This window comes from Stylophora pistillata, chromosome 9, assembly GCF_964205215.1.
Source record: "Stylophora pistillata chromosome 9, jaStyPist1.2, whole genome shotgun sequence".
In the NCBI taxonomy this organism is placed as follows: Eukaryota; Metazoa; Cnidaria; class Anthozoa; order Scleractinia; family Pocilloporidae; genus Stylophora; species Stylophora pistillata.
The window spans coordinates 17,601,364-17,622,638 of NC_142527.1; the positions used below are offsets into that span (position 1 = coordinate 17,601,364).

Sequence of the window (21,275 nt, forward strand, 5' to 3'; positions counted from 1 at the left end):
AGGTTTAGGTGTAGGGTTAAACAACCCTATTTAGAAATAATCTCGCCCAAACACTCTCCCACCAGTAAGTTGTGATAATGTGTACTACATAGTAGTATGTGCGTCCTCTAGGGACCTTTAGTTCACTGCTTAAGGATTCCTGTGATCGTTGACATGTAAATTTTCGTTGTCTCTCGCATTATTACATTTTTGTTGTCTTTCGTTGTCTCTCGAGCTATTACATGGTAGTAGTGGTGGGATGTTGCGGTGATCAGTAAGGCTAGAAGTGCATCCCATCCACTCGATCTGCACTTTCTGAGAATCTTCTTAGCTTCCTTCACTGCACTCTCTGCTTTGCCGTTACCCTAACTGTGATATGGGCTGCTCGTGAGATGTTCAAAGTCCCATTCTTTCGCAAACCTCAGGAAGTCACGTGACGTAAATTGTGAACCGTTATCAGTCACCAGTTGCTCAGTTATGCCATGGTGCGCAAAATTAGCCTTTAACTTTCTGATGACACACACGGACGAAGGAGATTTCAAATGGTCGAGCTCAAAGAAGTCGCTGTAATAATCCGAGGTCACTAAATAATTCTTTCCTGCGAGCTCAAAAAGGTCGGCGGCAACCCGTTGCCAGGGTCGAGTTGGCGTCTCTGGGGACATCATCGTTTCCTTAGCTTGGCCTCGTTCATATTCACGACATGCCTCACATGTCGACACATAGTTCTTAATGTCAGCTGTCATCCCAGCCAGTACACATACTCACGCGCTCTGTTTAGACAGCCATTGACTCCAAGATGTGAACTGTGAACTCGTTTTAACAGCTCGCTCCTTGAAGCACGCGGGACCACGACTCGCTCTCCCTTGAAAATGAGGTCATCCTGGATAGACATCTCATCACGCATGTTGAAATAAGGTGAGATAATACCAGTTACGTTTATCTTATGCTCCAGCCAGCCCTTCTGGATCACGGTCTTTAACACTTGAAGAGACTCGTCTGCTTCAATGTCTCGCTGAATTTGTTGGAGCCTTTCTTTCGATACCGGAAGGTACTTGATCATGTTAATGGTTTCAGATTCAGAGTCGTTATGCTGACTGGCTGGGAGAGACGCTCATGAGAGGGTGTCTGCTAAGAACATTGTGTCTCCCCTCTGATATTTCACCTCCAGGTCATACTTCTGTAGGCGAATGATCATGCCTTGCAAACGCTTGATCATGCCTTGCAAACGCTTCATAAGAATTGATTCCAGTGGCTTGTGATCACTGAAAACCACTGTATTTCTACCAAATGTGCAGTCGTTAGACTTCTCCATTGCAAAAACAAACGTATGCATTTCCTTTTCAATCTGTGAATAACGGGAAGCTGTTTCCGTTAACGCTCTGCTTGCACAGGCTAAGGGATGTCCACCTTGCATAAGGGCCGCGCCAAGACCAGCATGACTGCTGTTGCACTGCACTTCTAACAGCTCGCTGGGCTTGTAGTATGATAGCACGGGGTGGACGCGATGAGGCTCTTGACTTCATTCCAAGCCTTTTCTTGCACATTGGACCAACACCATTCTACATCCTTCTGTATAAGGTCACGGAGAGGTTTCATCACGTCAAAGGTTTGGCAGGAAACGACTGGGGTAATTAACCATACCGTTTAGACGCGACATATCTTCTGGCTTTTCAGTTCGTGGCATCTCGAACTGAGTGAGGCGTGAGTAGTCCAGTGGTCAGTGCGCTGGACTCTAGGTCAGATGGCCCGGGTTCAAGTCCTGGCTGGGGCTTGACGTTGTGTCCTTAAGCAAGACGCTTCACTCACATTGCTTCGTCTTCTCGGATAGGACGTAAAGCCGGAGGTCCCGTCTCCTGCACCGGTCAATTAGTTAATCTCGGCAAGGGACGTTAAAGAACCCATATCACGAGATTACTGTGATGTGGTCTGGCCTGTTTACTGGGAAGGGGGGAGGGGGCATCTGTAAAAATTTCTCCTTTATTAATTGTAAACTGCCGCCGGCAGTCTGGAAAAGTCCCCCGCATAGTGTTGTAAAGCGCATTAGAGCATTTACATGAAAATGCGCTATAGAAATTGATCTATATTATTATTATTATCTCAGCAATCGCTTTGATTTTCTGCGGATATGGCTTCTGACCTTCTGTTGTCAAGATATGTCCATGAAAGGGAACTTCCTTACACCTGTAATCCATTTTCGCACGATTGAGCTTTATGCCCTTCAGGTGACATCTCTTCATGAAACCCTCCAGGTTACGATCGTGATCAGCATCATCTTTTCCATAACTGAGCACGTCGCCGGCGATACATTTCACACCTGGCAGACCCAGCAACTCTTGGTGTAAATGTTTCTGAAATATCTCTCTTGACACACACAGAACAAACGGCAAACGAAGCCAGCGATATCTCCCATGAGGAGTGGCAAAAGTTGTCAACAGACTAGACTCATCGTCCAGCACCAAGTGCCAAAAAGCGGACGCGAGATCAACTTTGGTAAACACACGAGCGTCTGCCAAATCGGGCAGCGAATCGTCCATAACGGGAATCTGGTATCTTTCCCTCTTCAGGGCGGCATTCAACGCCTTAGGATCAATGCAAACACGTTACTCACCAGATTTCTTGACAGCAACAACGAACTGGGTGACCCATTCAGTAGGCTCATCGACGGGAGTGATGACCTCGAGATCCTGCAACCTTTGAAGTGCCGCCTTGAATTTCTCTCTGACTGAGACTGTTAGTTTCCTGGCTGGGAGAGTTACTGGTTGAGAGGCCGGATCGACTTGTAGATGAACCTTTCCAGGCAGCTTGCCAAGGATCTCATCAAATACATCTGCATATTTGATGACCAGATCATCTTTCAAATTCTCCACAACACTCACAAAGTTCTCCTTGTACAGGGTTGGCAAACCTTTTTCTCAGTAGCATTTAAAGCCAGAAGTGGAATTAGATTTTCCTTGACGACATGACGAGCTTTGCGCCTGAAAAACATTTTATGCAAATGAGCTGGCTGCACACTCAATGTGCAGCCAGCTCATTTGCATAAGTAATTAAAGCCAAGGTTTGACACCTCTCAGTAGTATGAGGTGTTCACTGAACACTCCAGGACATTCGATAATCGCCACAAAAATGTAATTAAAGCTCCCCTCGACTGAAATGAAAAAAGCCGCAACTTCCGATAATTACATTTTGAATCATTTTCAAGGTACAACACTAATTTGGTTGCACATTGTCCAGATAAAATAGTCAAAGAAATTTCGTAAGAAACCTATATGGACCTAATTCGAAGTAGCCTGAAGAGCGGCTCACTAAGCTTATTCTCTTTGTGGAAACAATGTATAAAGCGAAACAAACAGTAATTCGTTAACACAATGTCCAGGAATAATCCAGGCAAAATGTCACTGCAAAATACAACACGAACAATCACTTCCATGATAAACGGCCTATTTAAGGCTAACTCCGAAAAGCACTTCTATGAACAGTGCCTATTTTGAACTTTAAAAGTCCATAAACTGCATTGATTAGATAAGCCAGAGAATACACATCGCCTTCAACGGACGGTTTCCGTTCCGTCTACACGCTCTATTCTTATTATGACCTTTTAAATGCGGCGGTTTTGGAACGGTAGTACTAGTATATATACCGAAACACAATATTACATTTCGTAAAAAATTACATCGACGGATTTGAGCTCACAAACCACACGGTAAAGCCTCCAGGAAACAGGTAGAAAAATATACAAAGCGAGAAATATTTCATGCGTGACATAACTCTTTTGAAATGGGGTTATGTCACGCATAAATATGTTTAGGTTACACAGAGTAACGTTCAGGTTAAGACTATTTTCCTTCCACATTGATAAGCTGTACCTCAACCATTCATGATCCCTAATCAATGCACCATGCCGTTTGGCTATTTCTCCGTCTACTGTGGAAGGAAAAGTAACTCACCGGTGTACACTACCCAGGAGGGTAAAGAAAATATTAAAAGTAACCCTCAGGTATACACTACCCAAAAGGGTATAGAGGAGATTATAATTGACCCTCAGGTATACACTACCCAAGAGGGAATAGAAAAGAGTAAAAGTGACCCTCAGGTATACACTACCCAAGAGGGTATGGAAAAGAGTAAAAGTAACCCTCAGGTATACACTACCCAGGAGGGTATAGAAAAGATTAAAAGTAACCCTCAGGTATACACTACCCAAGAGGGTATAGAGAAGATTAAAAGTAACCCTCAGGTATACACTACCCAAGAGGGAATAGAAAAGAGCAAAAGTGACCCTCAGGTATACACTACCCAAGAAGGTATAGAAAAGATTAAAAGTAACCCTCAGGTATACACTAGCCAAGAGGGTATAGAGAAGATTAAAAGTAACCCTCAGGTATACACTACCCAAGAAAGCATAGAGAAGATTAAAAGTAACCTTCAGGTATACACTACCCAAAAGGATAGAGAAAAGATTAAAAGTAACCGTCAGGTATACACTACCCAAGAGGGTATAGAGGAGATTAAAGTAACCCTCAGGTATTCACTACCCAAGAGGGTATAGAAAAGATTAAAAGTAACCCTAAGGTATACACTACCCAAGAAGGCAAAGAGGAGATTAAAAGTAACCCTCAGGTATACACTACCCAAGAGGGTATAGAAAAGATTAAGAGTAACCCTCAGGTATACACTACCCAGGAGGGTATAGATGAATTTAAAATAACCCTCAGGTACATGTATACAATACTCAATCCTGGAGGACCATTCAATACTTTTTGAATAACACTGCGGTTGGTGCAATACTCATTTAAAAAGTAAGGCGGAGACAAAGCTGCTAAAGGAGGGTAGCAAGACAGAAATTAACTTATATAACCATTATTCTTTCCCAATTCCTAAATCTTGGTATCAAGCTCGGCTATACTCAAATGAATTCCCCGTGATCATTCGACTGTAGGCATTTCCCGCCAAATCTATCCGGTAGTTTACAGCCAAAAGAGATTTGATTTACCGCATCAGCAACAGAAATAATAATTCAGTTATATTTTAAGAACTCACAAATACATCTGCTGGAAATTCTCGCTGTTTAAGTAGTGCGGCACAGAGACCAAATGAAGATGCAACATACAAGTTGTTTGGTTGTCTGGTGTTGAACGAACAGCCTTGTTGGCGGGCTTTAGACCGCTGGCGTGACACTACGTATTTTGTCGGAGAATCGACGAAACGTTTCGTTCTTTGCAGAAGCATTCAGCCCGATTCCACATTAATTTTTCGTTGGAAAACACTAGAGCTTTTTCGGGCCGAGATTGGATCCTGTAACTCTTGAAAGTTCAGCCGATCGATCGAAGACTTCGGCCTCCATGATGAGATCGCGCTAAGTGATTCCATAAAAGATTCATTGTGAGTTGTTAATTAATAGGTGAACCTTAAACATATAAAATAACAATCACAATGGACGGAAGGTTCCTTGTCGAGCTGTCCGTAACGCACAAGTACAATACCTGACGTTATCCATTATACATGCGAACGAAACAAGTGATCTGGATTCCAAACGCTAACGCGCGCGTTATTGTTCACAAATACAACAGACATGGATAGCTGAAACTTTATATTTCAGTAACTCCTCATTTATTATGAGGCAAGGTTACAAGATACCAAGAAATGCAAGGGTATTTTTGAAAATGCAGCAATGTTTTGCTAAGAATTTTAAATTACAGCTGAGGAGGCTACACGCATTTGTTTCTTTTTTTTCGGAATTCTTCATCGCCTTAAATCTTTTTCTGCGATGTTTTGTTTTAAGGTACTACTCACATAATTCAATGGCTCGTTTAATTCTTCGTAAGCTGTTGGTTTATCTTCATGGCATACCCAGTTTTGATTAACCACATAGACACCTACCGACTGCAAGTGTTAATTCTCTACGTTGATGACAGAAATGATAGCGCCTCTTTAGAATACATGTTGCGAATTTTTTCCGGGGCCAAAGCTCGTCATGAGAAACCTTACTTTGTACTTGGTATTGTTTCGGGGATTTACAACTGGCAGAGCACACGTCCCCACAGGCTTCACCTTGGTGCCATTCCACGTAACAAGGGACTGAGAACAAGGGGCAAGATCGACATTTTCCACATGCTTGTATGGCAGAATATTAGCACTAGCTCCACAGTCAACTTGAAATCTGACAGGTTTCTGCTGGACTAGCATTTTGACAAACACGGCCTTATCTTTCATAGCTTGAATCCTTACAACACTAATCTCTTCCAGGTCTTCGTCGCTGTCAATAGCATAAACCGCGGCATCTTTATCTTTGCACCCTTTTGCAAAATGATTCCTTTTGTTGCACCGCTTGCATACTTTACCCCAAGCAGGGCACTTTCTTCTCTCCGGGGCATGACCATAGCGACAGAATTTGCACGAAATTTTTTTTTCTGAGCCGTCCACCCGGCGTCGGGGTTTGAGGCTTCTTCTTTGACGACCTGATTAATGCTGTCTACCGGTTCCGATAGCGACTTCATTTGCAACTCCGTAACTTCTTCACTGCGGCACACATCAATAAAACGATTTAACATAAGATCTCTTATCCATAATAGTTTCTTGGTAGTCTGCTCGTTCTTAATTCCAAGAACAATACGATCACCGATCAAACTGTCCCGTAAACAGTCACAAAAATTATAAGTCTTAGCTAACGTTTTCAATTCAGCGACGAAACTATCTACCGACCAATTAGAGAGTTTATCCCTCCTATTAAAACAATATCGCTCGTAAATTTCGTTGACCTATCCGATACAATGCTTCTCCATTTTATCTATTACCACGTGCCAGTTATTCGAGTCCTTGGCTTCAGTGTAACTGAATGTTTTGATAACTTTCAAAGCATCATCTCCGATCGTGTGCTTAAACATTGCTAGCTGGTATTCCGGGCTCTCCCGACTGGTTGAAACTACAATCAAGCGGTTCGTTGAGAGAAGGATTTCATCTGCAGAACCCTGTCCATCACCAGACGTACCATCGGAGACTGTGAGATTAGTGTTACCCTTCAAGGACCAGTCGTCAGCTAATCATGTTAAACAACAACTGAACAGTCTAAGCTCGAAGTTAAGCGTGACTGTCCAACCAGTGTTCGTTAGCCCTAAGCTCGATCAACAGCTTAAGCAACACGAAATTAAGCCCCCTATTGTTAACCAACAATGTATCGTTTATGAATTTAAATGTAACCTGTGTGATGCAGGGTATGTGGGCTATACTCGTGGTCACTTACACGAGCGCGTAGAAGGGCACAAAAGGAAATCATCTTCTATCTACAAACACTACCACCTCCAGCACAATAGTGAAATGCCTGAACGCTTGATCGAGCAATTCAACGTCATCACGAAATGTAACGGCAAATTTGATTGCCTTGTTAATGAAATGTTGTATATTCGCATGCGTAAGCCAACACTGAACGTGCAAACGGATTCCATCCGCGCCAAGGTGTTTATTTAAGCCGTTCAGTCTAATTTATGCTATTCTTGTACCTTTCCTTATTTGCATGTTTTTAAACTAGTCTCTTGATAATGGAGTCACGATGACCCCGAAACGTCGAGTAATAAATCTTTCCTGGTTTTTTCTCCCGATTTAGCCTTGAAATAACGAAATAGCTAGTTGTTGTAATTTTCTTTCCAAAGCTTCCAATTCTCGGCGACTTCTCCGCTGTGTTTCAAACAAGAGGCAGAGGCGGCATGATCTGATGAAGCATCAACGATCTAGGCGCTGATGGCGTTGACGGTTGAGGTGAAGGACCTGAACTTTCGCTATTATTCATGCCGTAGACGGTTTAACTTGTCGACGACTTAAACGAAGAAAGACATGTAATATAGTAAGAAGATTCTCAGAAAGTGCATATCAAGTGGATGGGATGCATTTCTAGCCTTACTCGATCACCGCAACACCCCACCTGCCAGTATCCAAGTTAGTCCAGCACAGCGTCTCTTCAACAGGAGGACGAGAAGTCTCTTACCGATGACGGCAAATTTGCTCGCACCACAGCTAGTTCCAGACAACAAGCTGTGCCGAAGCAAGCTTGAATGGCGCAAGCAGTGACAAGCTCAGTATTATAACAGAGGTGCTGTCAATCTGAATCCCTTAAAAAGAGGAGATATAGTAAAAACAAAACCGTTTCAGCTGGGCAAGAGAGAATGGCAGAAAGGAATTGTACGGAGTCGACTAGATGAGAGATCGTATGAGGTCGAGACACCCACTCCAAGGAAGTGCCAACCACCGGTACCGTTCCAGGGGAAGTAAATCTACCTTTATCAAGTCAAGGAAATACGTCTCTAAGTGGGCCTGAAGTTCCTTCAACCACGGCAAAGTCTTCACCCAAGCCAGCGCTAAGACGATTTGAGCGTCAACGAAGGCCACCAAGGCATTTAAGTGACTTTGTTTTGACGAAGCTATAAACTCTTCTTATGTTACCTTTGCGGCTTATTTTAATAAAAAACGTGCCTTAAGCACGTTAAAGAACTGTTTTACCGTGATTGGGAATACAGTGACCCATACCAGGACTACAACAGACGTAACGAGCGACTTCAAAATCTAAAACACGTGAGAATAAGTCACGTGATATTACGTAACGAAACAACCGGAAATGAAAATAACGAAACGGAATTAAAATGGTAGCCACATCTTAAGACTTCTGACGCGTTACAGGCCGGGGCTCGATTATTTACCTTATTGATGCATGCTTATTTCAAAATTTGGATCAGTCAGTTCGTGCGTCGGTTTGTAATTAAGAGCAAGTTTTCTTGTTTCCATCTATAAAAGGGAGGATGTTATAATGTGTATTACATAGCAGCATGTGCGTCCTCTAGGGACCTGTAGTTCACTCTCGTATTATTACATTTTTGTTGTCTCTCGTTGTCTCTCGTGCTATTACATAAATGAAGATGATGGTTATAATAAGTTTTTTTTATTCTGCTCAAAGACTTTTATTTTGGGAAAGTTTGCTTTGAATCTCGACTCCTCGAGTCCTTGAACCTGGAAGTCATCTTGTATGTTTCTGTCGTTAATTAACAATTTATCTACTTTTCATCTCAAAAGCATCACGTCTGCTTAACACGCGGAAGGTCGCAAGTTCGAGCCTTGCTAGAAAAGAAAGGAGTAAACACTGTTTACTTCTAATCCTCAACATACTTAGAATGAAAAAGGTCTTATGAAAAGAACAGTAAAATACAACTTGAATTTAAAGGACTTATCGGTACGAAATTTAGTTAGTACCGATATCCACTATCATCACAAATAATGGAAGATAATTAACCGCTGGACACTTAATTTGTAAGAATTGTGACTGGTGTAGATGTAACATAAGTACACCGGTTGTGAGTTAGTCTGAACCGCTTTCTTTGTGCTCATGCAGACAGAAGACCCTCGTTGGAATGAAACCTTTGTTGCACCAATTATCGAAATAAAAAAAAAATAGGTCCGAAAGATGTACACGTATAAGTGTTTTATTTTTTTATATGTTTTACACATAATTTCGCTAGAGTATTCATCAGGTTCATTTCAGGGAAATTTTTAAAGCTCATTTGTATTCTCTCCGGAGGGATTGGACATCACGCATCCGTGTGACGTTGACCTCTTGCATTTATCTAAGTACTGCACTTTAGTCCTCTCTATGAAGCTATTTCATCCGGATAACAAATATTTTTGGCGTTTTTTTGTAGATGATGTGGCTTGTGTGGCTTTATCCCACCATCTAAGAGGATTCAGAAAATTTTCGAAAAGTTCCTCCCATTCTGTCCAGAAGGATGAAATTTCTTTTTGAAAAACATTTTTGCAAAGAAGATCATTATTACAAGTGCCAAAATGCTGGGTCATGTTGCAGAGTTTCAAACACTCGTGTCATTGTCATGAGATTGTGATTTGAGTGTGCATAGGATTTGATTGAAGCGCCTGTGACAACTTGGTTGACAATTAAAGAAAGAAGGAAGAAGTCGATTCTTGAGCGGATAAGGGATGAAGAATCTGCCGAGCTCCTTCCTGTCCAGGTCTGATTTCGTTCGTGTTTACTTCTGTTCCTCCAGATGTCAATTACGCCGAACCTCGCTTTGATATCATTTGGTTGAGTTGTTGCTGTTGTCTTGTCATTGGATTTCCCTTGCGCTAAACTTATATGATGTTGAGAATTGTGTTTAAAAAGTCTCCAACGATGATATAATCACCACGCTTTGTTTGTATTACGTTGTGCTCTAGGTGAGAAGAGAGTAGTGTGGCGGCACCTCTTGCAGAGTTTCCCCATGAAAGAAATAAGCGTTATCGTTCCATTCTTGCATAATTTCGGTTTCCATAGCTGGCATCCATTGTGTTCCCTTCAGTAAAGACTATGTCGAATTTGTTTCTTTTAAAGGCAATGAGTGTAGTTTTAGAACGATTAGGGAGGCGACGGCCTCGACTGTTTATAGTTACAAGGATTACCATGGTTAAGATAGTGAAGGGAGAAGCTTGAAATTGAGGAGTCACGAATATTGGAAGCTTTGAATCAAAAGATGATGTGGGCGCTATCTTTGTTTTTTCTTTGAGCTTGAGTTGAGATCCTATTTTCTTTCCAGGCTCCAAATTTGGTTGCGGTTTGTTTCTTTGCCGATGTAAGACAGTTAAACTATCCGAGTCGGAGTCCGCTAGGTGCCATTATAAAGTGAAAAGTATATTTTCTGAGGCTGTTTCCCTCTTTCACTTGGTTTTTTTTTCACATACCTCATTAGTTTTTTCTGTTTTTAATCGTTATCAACTACGCGTGCGTAAGCTTTCCTATCGTTCATTTCGTGTGGTGGTAGATCTTTCGTGGTCAAAGTAAATGGAGCCTTCCTCAATATTCCTCGCAGTCTCTGTCGCCGGAAAAGTTTACCAGATCATAGGAAAATAAAAAGAATCATAAAAGGTGGCACTCAATCAATACTCTCTTGAGTTCGGTAAGTCACAGGCAGCCCAAGCTCACTAGTAGAAAAGCGGACGTGACTCTTACAGTGTTGCGCAACGTTTTATATTTGTAAAGGTTTGTATGGGATGTTATCGGTGTGCCTTAAAAGAGAGAAAAATGTCTTGTTTTGAAATAAAATGGACTTGCCTTATTGCCTTGTTGTTTTCTTTGTTGATTACCAGCGTCTCAGGCCATTTTGAAGCGTTTTAGGCGAGTTAGCGCTATATTGGTGTTCAACTGCTAAAAAAAAGACAAGGCCGGAAACCCATTTTAGAAGTGTCCGTCGCCCGAAGCGAATAATTCCGCCAAAAAATTACTACCAGTCTCGTTTCCTCCAGAAAATCAAACCAGATATGTTGCAGTTCCATTTCCATTCACTCGATTCCCAATTTCTCCCACAGATCTTTCACTAGCAATGCTTTTATCTCCAGATCGATCGGCTTTCCAATTTCGAATTTGGCTCGTTGAAACAGTTGTGGACCCGTTCGCCGATCGCACAGTATGTCGGGTAACAAAAGTAAGCCCGGCGAGGGTAGCCAGCGGCCTGCGGTCGAACAAACAAACCAGGGAGGGGACCAGGGTTTTACTGAGAGTGTTTTTTTAAAACTTTCTCGATTCTTATTGGTCGATCTTGGCTTATGACATCCACCGGAAGTACAAAGTGGCGCCTTTGGGACCCCGACAGGGGTTACAATTTTGTACAATTTTTCACATTTTTGTACCTCGGGTAGGGTGGCTGGGTCCGAAATTCTATAACCGAAACGCATGTTTGGAATTCCTTTGAGTACCCCTAATGTCCGGATCCCTAGAAGAGCTCCAAATCTATGACTTTGCGTTCCATTTTCTCGTAAACCGTTGAATGGAATGATTCAAAACCGAGTCACCGTAACAGCTGGATAATCCTTCTGTGGCCTGTTGAATTTCGGTGGGAAAATAAGGCCTAGAAGGTAAAACACTTTTGTCTCGAGTGCGAGGTGGTGTGCGAATTGGATGCCTAAGCTGCTTACCTTGTTGCATTTTTAAACTATGGAGAGCGAGCCGAATTAACCGCCGAATTTCGAAAGCCCCAAACGAGCGATTTTGAGGCTTTCTGGCAGAAAAAAACACTTCCAAACAAGTAATGAACTATTAAGCTTTATTCGGAGCTGATTTTTTTTAAGACTGACTACTAGCGAAAGATTCTAGAGGCAATATATTTGAACTACATTTATAACGGCCATGTAAATGCCACAGGACCCATTACCATAGAAACCCGAAACCACGGATATTTAAGATGGTAGGCCTGTGGTTTTAGGTTTGCTGAAGCTCTGACACTCAGATCGGGCAGCCAATAAAAAGACAGCGAAAAGCTTGTTGAAATTCGTCAAATTGTTTAGCTTTTGAAAAATATACTCGTGCCAATTTATCCCAAATTGCACTCGCAGTCAAGTGATTACCTATATTTTCGGGCGAAATTTTCAAAACTTGATAAGTGTGATATTATAAAATGAATAAAGGCTGATAGTTTCGAAAGAAACTGTTTGGGGCTGCGTCGGTGGGAGTAACGAGATAATTTGAATATATCAACAAAGTTGAAATGGTAAATTGGCCATTGTAACGATTACAAAAGCTGACGTTTCAAGCGTTAGCCCTTCGTCGGAGCGAATAGAGGAATTGTGGGTTGTATGTGCTTTTAAAAGCAGAAAATGGAGTTACGTTATTGGTGGGAACATGGCAACGAGAAAAACAGGGATAAATTAGTGGAATGAAAAGCGTTCGTTGATCCCTGTGGGATTTAGACTGCCGGTTTGAAAGATGAGCTCTTGTTCAAGATTTTTACGGCTTTCTGTGCTACCTAAGTGTAAGGAAAGACCGCAGATTGCCATATGTTGCTTAGAATGATTAGGTAAATTAAAATGTCTAGCGACTGGTTTCGATATGTCCTTGTCATTCGTTTCCACGTCGCGAAGGTGTTCTCGGAATCGGTCACCTAGTCTTCTGCCTGTTTCGCCGATGTCTATCTTTTTGCAATAAGTGCAAGTTATGTAATAGATTACATTGGCGGAGGTGCACGTGAAGTATATTATAAAATGTTCAGTTTTATTTGAATGTTAGCTGGTGAAAGCACTTACGAGAATAAAATTCGTTACTTTGACAACCGACTGCTTCACACAGGGTGACCGCCACGGTGCTGCTAAATACAGGTTCGACTGCAATTTGCTCTCCTTCATGACGCACGTCATGACCTCGAGCCAAATATTTTCCCGTCTGGCCCTTCCACTCAGTCAATTAGTACATGTTATTTTTTTCTCAGCTCGTGAGTGGGGGGTATTCTATAAATCGTGCGATCTGATTGGTTCCGAGAGTGGGCAGTATTCTCCCATCCAAGCTGCTCACAGCGGACGGTATCCGTTTTGCTTGAGCACTTTGCAGAACATTTCAAGCTTTGTTGTAATTTTTTCACAAATAAATCTCATTTTGCTGGCTGCGCAGAATTTTTGAGCAGACTTCGGTCACGACCTTTTGGCGATAAATAACATTAATTATAACGCAACCAAAGTAAAGCGCGCGCTCTGATTGGTCAATTTAGTGTACACCATTTGCCCATGGGTGTGCGCTGCTGACGTGAGCAAATTTTTCCAAGTGAGCAAATGTTTTGTAGGAAACCCATTTGTTTAAATAATGGTGGAGTCTCTTCTGCGGGAAATGTGGAAAACTCTTCGAAATTGCGGAAAATGAAACAGAAATGCCATCCTTTAAATTATTTCATTTCTTATTTTCCGATCCACCTGCAAAGAGATTTGCGAGTTTAAGTGAAAGCGAACTTGAATGGCTTGTAAGTGAGCGGCACTCCAAAACGACAAAAGAAACTACAAACTGGTCTGTGTCCATAATAAAGGTAAAAAGCAGCTATCAGAGACAACCTGGCACTTTTAAATAGGCCTCTATAATGCTAAGAATAACACGAAATTAGTTGTTGAAGCCTTTAATTATTTACTTTACCACTGAGAAAAGTGTTTGTAACCGTGGAACCCCATTTAATGCTGTACGTAAACAATCTCGACGAAACGCTTTAAATTTGGCTTTTTAAAGAGCATTTACTATGATTAGAGGTAACCGTTAAAATAAATTGAAACTATGAGGTCTTTAAAAAAAGAGAATTTTGGTAGACCCTTCGCCAGTAAGTAACGCGAACTACACAACGAATACCTTTTATTCATACACAGCGAAACAAGATGGAGGATACACAAGAGAGAGAAAACAGTCAGTCGTCACTCGTATGAGCGCGCGCAGGCTAAACAAACACCGCAGGACAACCTGCTGGCGCAACGTCTTTTTCTTTCCTTTACGAGAACAAACTATAATAACTACGTCTCAGGGATTCTGCAAAAGTATACACGCTGAAAGTGGTAGGACCCTAATACATGACATAGTCTTTCAAGTACGATGGCGGTGTACGAGATCGCTGGGGCCTTGGATGGGCTGGTTGTGGACAGCTTTCGTCAGGGTTAGAGTAGGACACGTGAGGTTCGACCGGGGCTCTGGGAACTTCAGGTTACTGAGGATCGGACAGGGTCTCTCCACCGTCGCCTTGAGGGAGTGTGATGGAGGAGTCCAGGGTTTCAGGGTTGGCGTCGAACGGATGAGTGATGTCCAACGGTGGTTGAGGGGGATCGAGGACGGACGCTTGTTCACCGTGGACTTCATCATTTGCTCGATTCATGCGAGAAGAGGGGAGTTGACTTGTGTGCGGACGACATAGCATTCGGAAAACTTGATCTTCTAAGAAGAAGCTCTCAACTGACAGCCGAAGAACTTTTTGACAAAACACCATGGGTCGTTTCTCTCTGTAACGAGGTAGCGGTTTCAGGCGTGCAGCTTTTTCCGGCCTGACACTAGATAGACCAGATCGCCAACTTTGATTTGGGGCTCGGGTGGTATGAGGCCTCTGGGATTCCTGGCATGCTCACTGGATGAGTGGTTGTTCAGACGCTGTTGGTACATAGCAAGTATAGTGTTGTAATCTGCAACGGGAAGCTGGTTACCAGTGAATTGGCTTCTTTGAGTCCACAGCTCGCGTGAAGAAAGTCCCTGACGACGTAAACGAGTGTTGAGGCGAGCAACAGCAATAGCTAGGCTCACTTGATCGATAGGACCACCACCAGGTACCTGCTTTAGTAGTTCGTCCTCGAGCTCTTGTACTGCTCTTTCTGCAACAGGGTTCTTGTTCTTGTTTTTGATGCGCCCAATGTCAAGCCAAACATTTAGGTGTTTGAGGCCGTCGTTGTTGCTTAACGAGACGAAGGCGGGGGCGGGGTCGACAAGGATATCGGCACGTGGGCCATCGATGGGGTGCAAATCTGCAACTAGACACGTTAAGGCGCTCCGCGATGTGTCGTATTTCTCGTCTGCGATGAGGCAAGCAGCGATGTAAGAAGTGGCACACTCTCTAGGAATGAGGATTAACTGACGCTCACGTTTGATGACGTCGGCAGCGAAAGCAATCCCGATGACATCTGGGGGATCCTCTGACGTCTGGCTGAAGAGAGCGCTTGGAAACTTCTGTAGTGAGGCGCACGTGTGGCAGGATGATGAAACACGTGTCCAGGCAGGGCCCATGTCTAGGGCGTAAAAGTGGCGTTACACGACCATTTGAAGTTGGTTCTGAGATGGGTGGTTGAGACGCACATGAAGGGCAGTTAACAGGTCGTCGAAAACGGATCTAGGGACGACTATGGCCTCGGAAGTAGCGGCAAAGGGATGGTCAGGTTTCACGACGAGGAGGCCGTCCCGAGAAATGGAGGCAACATTCAGGTATCTCTTGACGTCTTTGAGTTTGGTGAGTTTTTTGGAGGGTCAGGTACCTTGTTTTAAGTGTGCATGCACGCATCGTAAGTCGGGGCAGCCATTTTGGACTTCCCGCCATGTGGAGCGGGTAGTGTAGGGGAGAGGCTTGTTGTCATCAATTATGTCCTGCACGGTCACATTAAGGACAACGGAGTCTTGGGTCTTATTGATGAAAGAGCATATTTGACAGTTTGCTTCCTAGCAATCTGGGGCGTTTCGACTGGCAAGGTCTGACGGGAGGTTTGCAGAACCTGCTAGGTGTTGCAGGGTGACTTGAAAGCGGCTAACCCTAGTAAGGAAGATATCGATGTTACCCTTGGGCTGGCGGAAAACTCCCCTCTGCAGAGCTTTTCCGCGGCTTGAACACACGGTTTACTGTCGGTTAGTACGTGTGCGCGATTTCTTGATTGGGTGATAAAGGGGCTGAAGTGCTTGACAGCTGCTGCAGTGCTTAACGCCTCGACTTCGCACGGTAACCATTGGATCTGATGCTTACGAAGTTTGGCGCTGAAGAAACCTGCAAGGTGTAGACCATTGTCGCGTGTAGCACCGCGTGTAGACCAGTGTAGCACCGAGACCGCGTTTTTTCACGGAACCGTCCGTGACAATCCACAATGTATCAGTGGGGCGCGGGAGTGTGATGGGTCTTGACCCTGAAAAAGCTTGTTTTGCAGAACGAAATACCTTGGTCAGGTTTTCGTCCAAGCTAAGGGTGTCTGGCGATTGCATTCCCGAGATCGCGCTTTCCAGAGGGTCGATTATTGAGGCACAATCAGGTAGAACTCCCCCGAGGACCTTGTATGAACCAATGAATGAACGCATGTCCTTAACAGTTGTAGGGAGAGGGCATGAAGACAGAACAGCAATACGACGAGGACTGGCAGATAGGGTTCCTTGTGACCATACCCATCCGAGGACCGTCGTTGAGTAAGGGGAAATGACGGTCTTTGAGGGAGAGAGCCGCAAATTACATCTGTCGAGTTGGTCGAGGACGCGGGTCTAGATAACTAAGAGCTCTTCGGGTGAAGAGGCGTCACAATGTAGGTCGTCGGCTATCTTAGCGACGTGTCCCTCCTGTATGAAGTCGCCGAGGACGCAGCACATCATCTCCTCCAGTGCAGTTTCAGAGCCGGGCATACTCATAGCTGATCGGCAATAGACACGTATACCCCGGAAAGGGGTGGCGACACCGCAGTATTTCCGAGATTCTTTAGCCAGTGGGATCTGATAGAATGCACGGCTAAGGTCGGTTTTGATTATGAACTTCCAAGGGGAAATAGTACGTAGGGTAGAGTCTACGTCTGGCATCAATGAAGGTTGGGGTTTGCTGTACCGACCGACGTCGGCAAAGGCGGTAACGAGGCGATGGCCACCGGAGGGCTTCTTAACCAGAAATGGGGGATTCAAGTACTGTACATGGACGTCGGCCTCCTCGGGTTTGGAGAAAACGTGATCTTTTTCAAGTTCGTCGAACTTTTCCTGTAGCTCGATCAACTTATCGCGGGGGTACAAAGGGAGACGACCCTTGCGTTGAGGGGGTTCCACGGGTCCCATGTTCACGTGGGCTTCGATGGAACCTGCGGAGCCATTGTAGTCAGGTAGGTCTGGACCAAATACACGGTTATAGTTGAGTAAGGCTTGTTGGAACTGATCACGAATTGTGTCTTCAAGAAAGTTGTTGGGGTCTAGCTGAACGCCGTAAGAGTATGGAGTGTTGACCTTTGGCTTCGAGGGGGGAGAAGGGACTTAGGAGGGATTGATAACTGGAACATCTCGAGTAGTGTTGCGGCCGAAGCATATGTGTTCGTGGCGTCTAATGGCCTGTGGCTCGTCGGTGTCGTTCGTTATGCGGGCTTTACCGTCTATGGTGTCTACCAGTTGTGGTTGGAGCTAGGAGGTGGGGGCAGGCTCTAAGGCAATTGTGGATTCGGCTCGTAGTTCTGGAGGTACTGTGACTTCGACGAAATCACCGGGCTAGACGAAGGACGTAGGAGGATGTTTGTCTCACGGAATAGGATTGGTGGCTCTTGACTGAAGCTTCAGGGAGGTACTTGGTTGTTTCCCGCCCATGGATTGTTACTTCTTGAGTTGCGGGACGTATGGTGATGTCATTGGCAATGAGGAACGGAATACCTGCCAGGATATTCACATCTAGATCCTCTACGACGAGCGCTTCGAGTGTTAACTTCATCTTGGTGCGCGATCGTGTAATGGGGACTTCACCGATAACATTCAAGGGGGTCGTCCCATCGGCCAATAGGGCTTTTTGGTTGGACTTGACGATGTTGAGGTTGAGCTTGCGTGCGAGGCTTGCCTTAATCATGCTTGTCTCAGCACCAGTGTCAAGGGTCAGAGGCACAGGGTGCTGCATGTAGAAAGCACCGAGTGAGGGTGAATAGTTGGAACTGACTCTACGGGAGACGGCCCGTGCTGACGGGGATGTTCACATTCGTCGTCATCGAGCTCAAGGGCGCCGACATCGAGGTCGTAAGGTGGCTCTTCATCCTCGACGTTGAAGGTGGCCAGTGATTTGGACATGAAGAGGCGGTCTTCGTGTGGTAGATATGGGCATGTGCTAAGATAGTGGTGGGTGTTATGACGACGAGCTTCTTTGCTTACCGGACATACCATGGGACGCCTAGTAACCGCTGGGTTACGTGGACTGGGTAGACGATAGGGTAGCTGTTGGAGGGGTCTTGGACTAGATTTAGATGTTGATGTGGGATCCCGTAATATTTTGGAGTCAGCGGCGGACCGGATCTCTTCTAGGAGTGAGTCGAGAGCCTGTGATATTTTCCGGTTTCAGTGATGCTAGAGTCCTGGAGCGTAGTTCCCTACCATAACGTTGTTTCACGAGGATTGGTAAGTCAGAATGAACGAGGCGAAGCCAGGTTAGGATCACTAAGTTTTCAAGGGATGGGAACAACTCTTCGTCGGAGGTCACGGCTTCACCATGATGGGTGTTGGGGCCGTTGGCGACTAGGAGGTTATCTTCCTCAAAAGACATGAGTCGCTGAAACAAATCTTCAGGTCGTTCGTTGGGTTCGAGTTTTATGTTGTTGAGGTCGATAAAGTGGGCGCCAGTAGACTGAAAGCCATAATGCATCCTAATCATTTGCCATATTCCGTTGACCGAAGTCGCAGATTCACGATTGAGTTTCTTGATATAACAGGACAATAGTTGGATATTTGGCCCAGCATCAGGTCGAGATGGGCAGCCTTTTAGTGTGCTGTTCGTCGTCTCGCTAGAGGAACACTTTCGCCGTCGTTTTGCAGACCTCTTGTGGGGTTTGCAGAAGTTTCCTTTTGGCAAGAGACATTATCGCTTAAGAAGGGAGCAAAATTAGCGTCGAGGGACAAAATATATGGAAGATTCTGTCGCCAGACTTCAAATGAAGTAATTGTTTCTGATTTGGTGAGAGACCATTGCTTTGGTGCACTTGTGGTTGCCATTCTTGCAGACTATGTATAATTATCTCGAAGGAGAACGCTGTACTTAGCTCTTTTTCCGGTCGTAGCGAAGGCCGGCTCGTTGTTGGACCTTTGCCAGTAATTCGATGACTTAGTGTTGAAGGTGTAGGTGGGTTTTTGAACCGCTGCCACCACGCCAGTAAGTAACGCGAACTACACAACGAATACGCTTTATTCAGACTCAGCGAAACAAGATGGAAGATACACAAGAGAGAGAAAACAGTCAGGCGTCACTCGTATGAACGCGCGCATAAAACTAAACAAACACCACAGGATAACCTGCTGCCGCTTTATTTTTCTGTTAATTTCAGCCTGGTGTACAAAAAAAAATTCACACCTCGCTTGAGGAGATGAATATCGGCCAGCTGGATAAAAACCGACGAAGGTTCTATGCAGAAGCCAGGACAAAAAGGGCGAAGCTTACAGAAAATCTACCTTACTGAGATTCTGTCACTCAATGGAAAGATAGCTCAATGCCCCTCCTTTCAACAGAGGCGTAAAAAGTTCCACTGATTCAAGATTTTTAAGGTCATACTTGATGCTAGATGCACAGATAAGAAGCCTTAATAAATGAAGCGGCAAAAGAAAATGTCTCACACAAACCTGTTATCCAAGACGAAAACCTCCAGAAGTTGTCTCAACCACCTTCCCTGCTGAGGAACGTTTGGTTTCATGTTATGCTTTTGTTTTTTTTTGCCGAAAGGGCCGTGAAGGTCGAAGAAGCTTTTGCTTTTTTTTTGTGCCGAAGGGGTCGTGAAGGTCAAAGAAGCTTGACGACGAAGAGCTTCAAGTTTGAAATTGATGCGGCTGGAGGAAGGTACATAACAATGAGTCACGATGAAATATCAAAGAATCATCCAGGAGGATTGAACGATGTAGAAAGCACAGAAAAAGAAGGCTGATAGTTTCGAAAGAAACTGTTTGGCGCTGCGTCGGTGGGGGTAACGAAATAATTTGGATATATCAACAAAGTTGAAATGGTAAATTGGCCACCGTAACAATTACAAAAGCTGACGTTTCGAGCGTTAGCCCTTCGTCGTAGCGAATATTCGCTACGACGAAGGGCTAACGCTCGAAACGTCAGCTTTTGTAATCGTTACGGTGGCCATTTTACCATTTCAACTTTGTTGATATATCCAAATTATTACAGAAAAAGAAGCACGAATGTATGAAACACAAGATCAAGGTGACAGCTATAAGGCACTGAAACTATACCTGCAGAAAGTCAATCCAAAGTGCGCTGCCTTTTCCCAGCATCCGAGGAAGAACAGCACAGGCTAAGATGCAATTTGGTACGAAGCACGACCGCTTGGAATACGCAGCCTCGCTAAAATGATAAAAAATATCAGCGAAGAAGCGTGTTTATCCAAAGTTTACACAAATCAGTGTGTAAGAGCTACTGCCATCACTCTCTGGTCCAACGCTGGGACAATGAGCAGTCTCTGGTGAGCTACATCTCCCGTCCGTCAACATCAAAACTGCACAACCTGCAATCAAGTCTTGTCGAGAGCCGTTTCTTCCTCCACCAACAACCTCAGCCAGCTATCTGAGGTTTCTCAGCAATCCGTGTCGTTCCAGACCAAACAAGTGGCAACGAAATCGCTATTTGGCGACTGCAGTATTCAAAACGTTCAAATTGTTTTCAACAGTTCTCCCTTAGAAATTGAGTCCATTTTTAAATGAAATTAAAGGGTGGTTTTTTACTTTCGTCGGACACTTCGCTCATGATTGAGCAATTGCAGCGATTGTTTATAGATACAAAGCTCAGAAAGAGCTTTTTTCATGAACTTCAGTGAACATGATTACTTTTGCCTTCGATTGACTTGACGGGGGAACCCTTGCTGTTGTGTAATGCCTAGTTTTCGCGCGCTTGTTTTGTCTGATGATATTTAATGAGAATGCAAACAGGTGTGCGTTGAGAAAATTGAGTAGCACCGACGGATCACACAAACGTGACAAGTCATACCGACGTATTTCTTGGCGTGTCCTGACCTTTAAACATTTAATTTTTTCATCACGTTCTCGTTGCATTCTCAGCCTTCTTTCGGCTCTATATAAGGTCTCTATT

The 21,275-nt window shown here is 44.1% G+C and overlaps 2 pseudogenes; both read right to left on the reverse strand.

Annotated features, from left to right (window-relative positions):
- Positions 1 to 718: 718 nt before the first annotated feature.
- LOC148723597 (uncharacterized) lies at positions 719 to 6,338 on the reverse strand (annotated as a pseudogene).
- A 9,890-nt stretch (positions 6,339 to 16,228) lies between these two features.
- LOC148723598 (uncharacterized) lies at positions 16,229 to 19,392 on the reverse strand (annotated as a pseudogene).
- Positions 19,393 to 21,275: the final 1,883 nt, after the last annotated feature.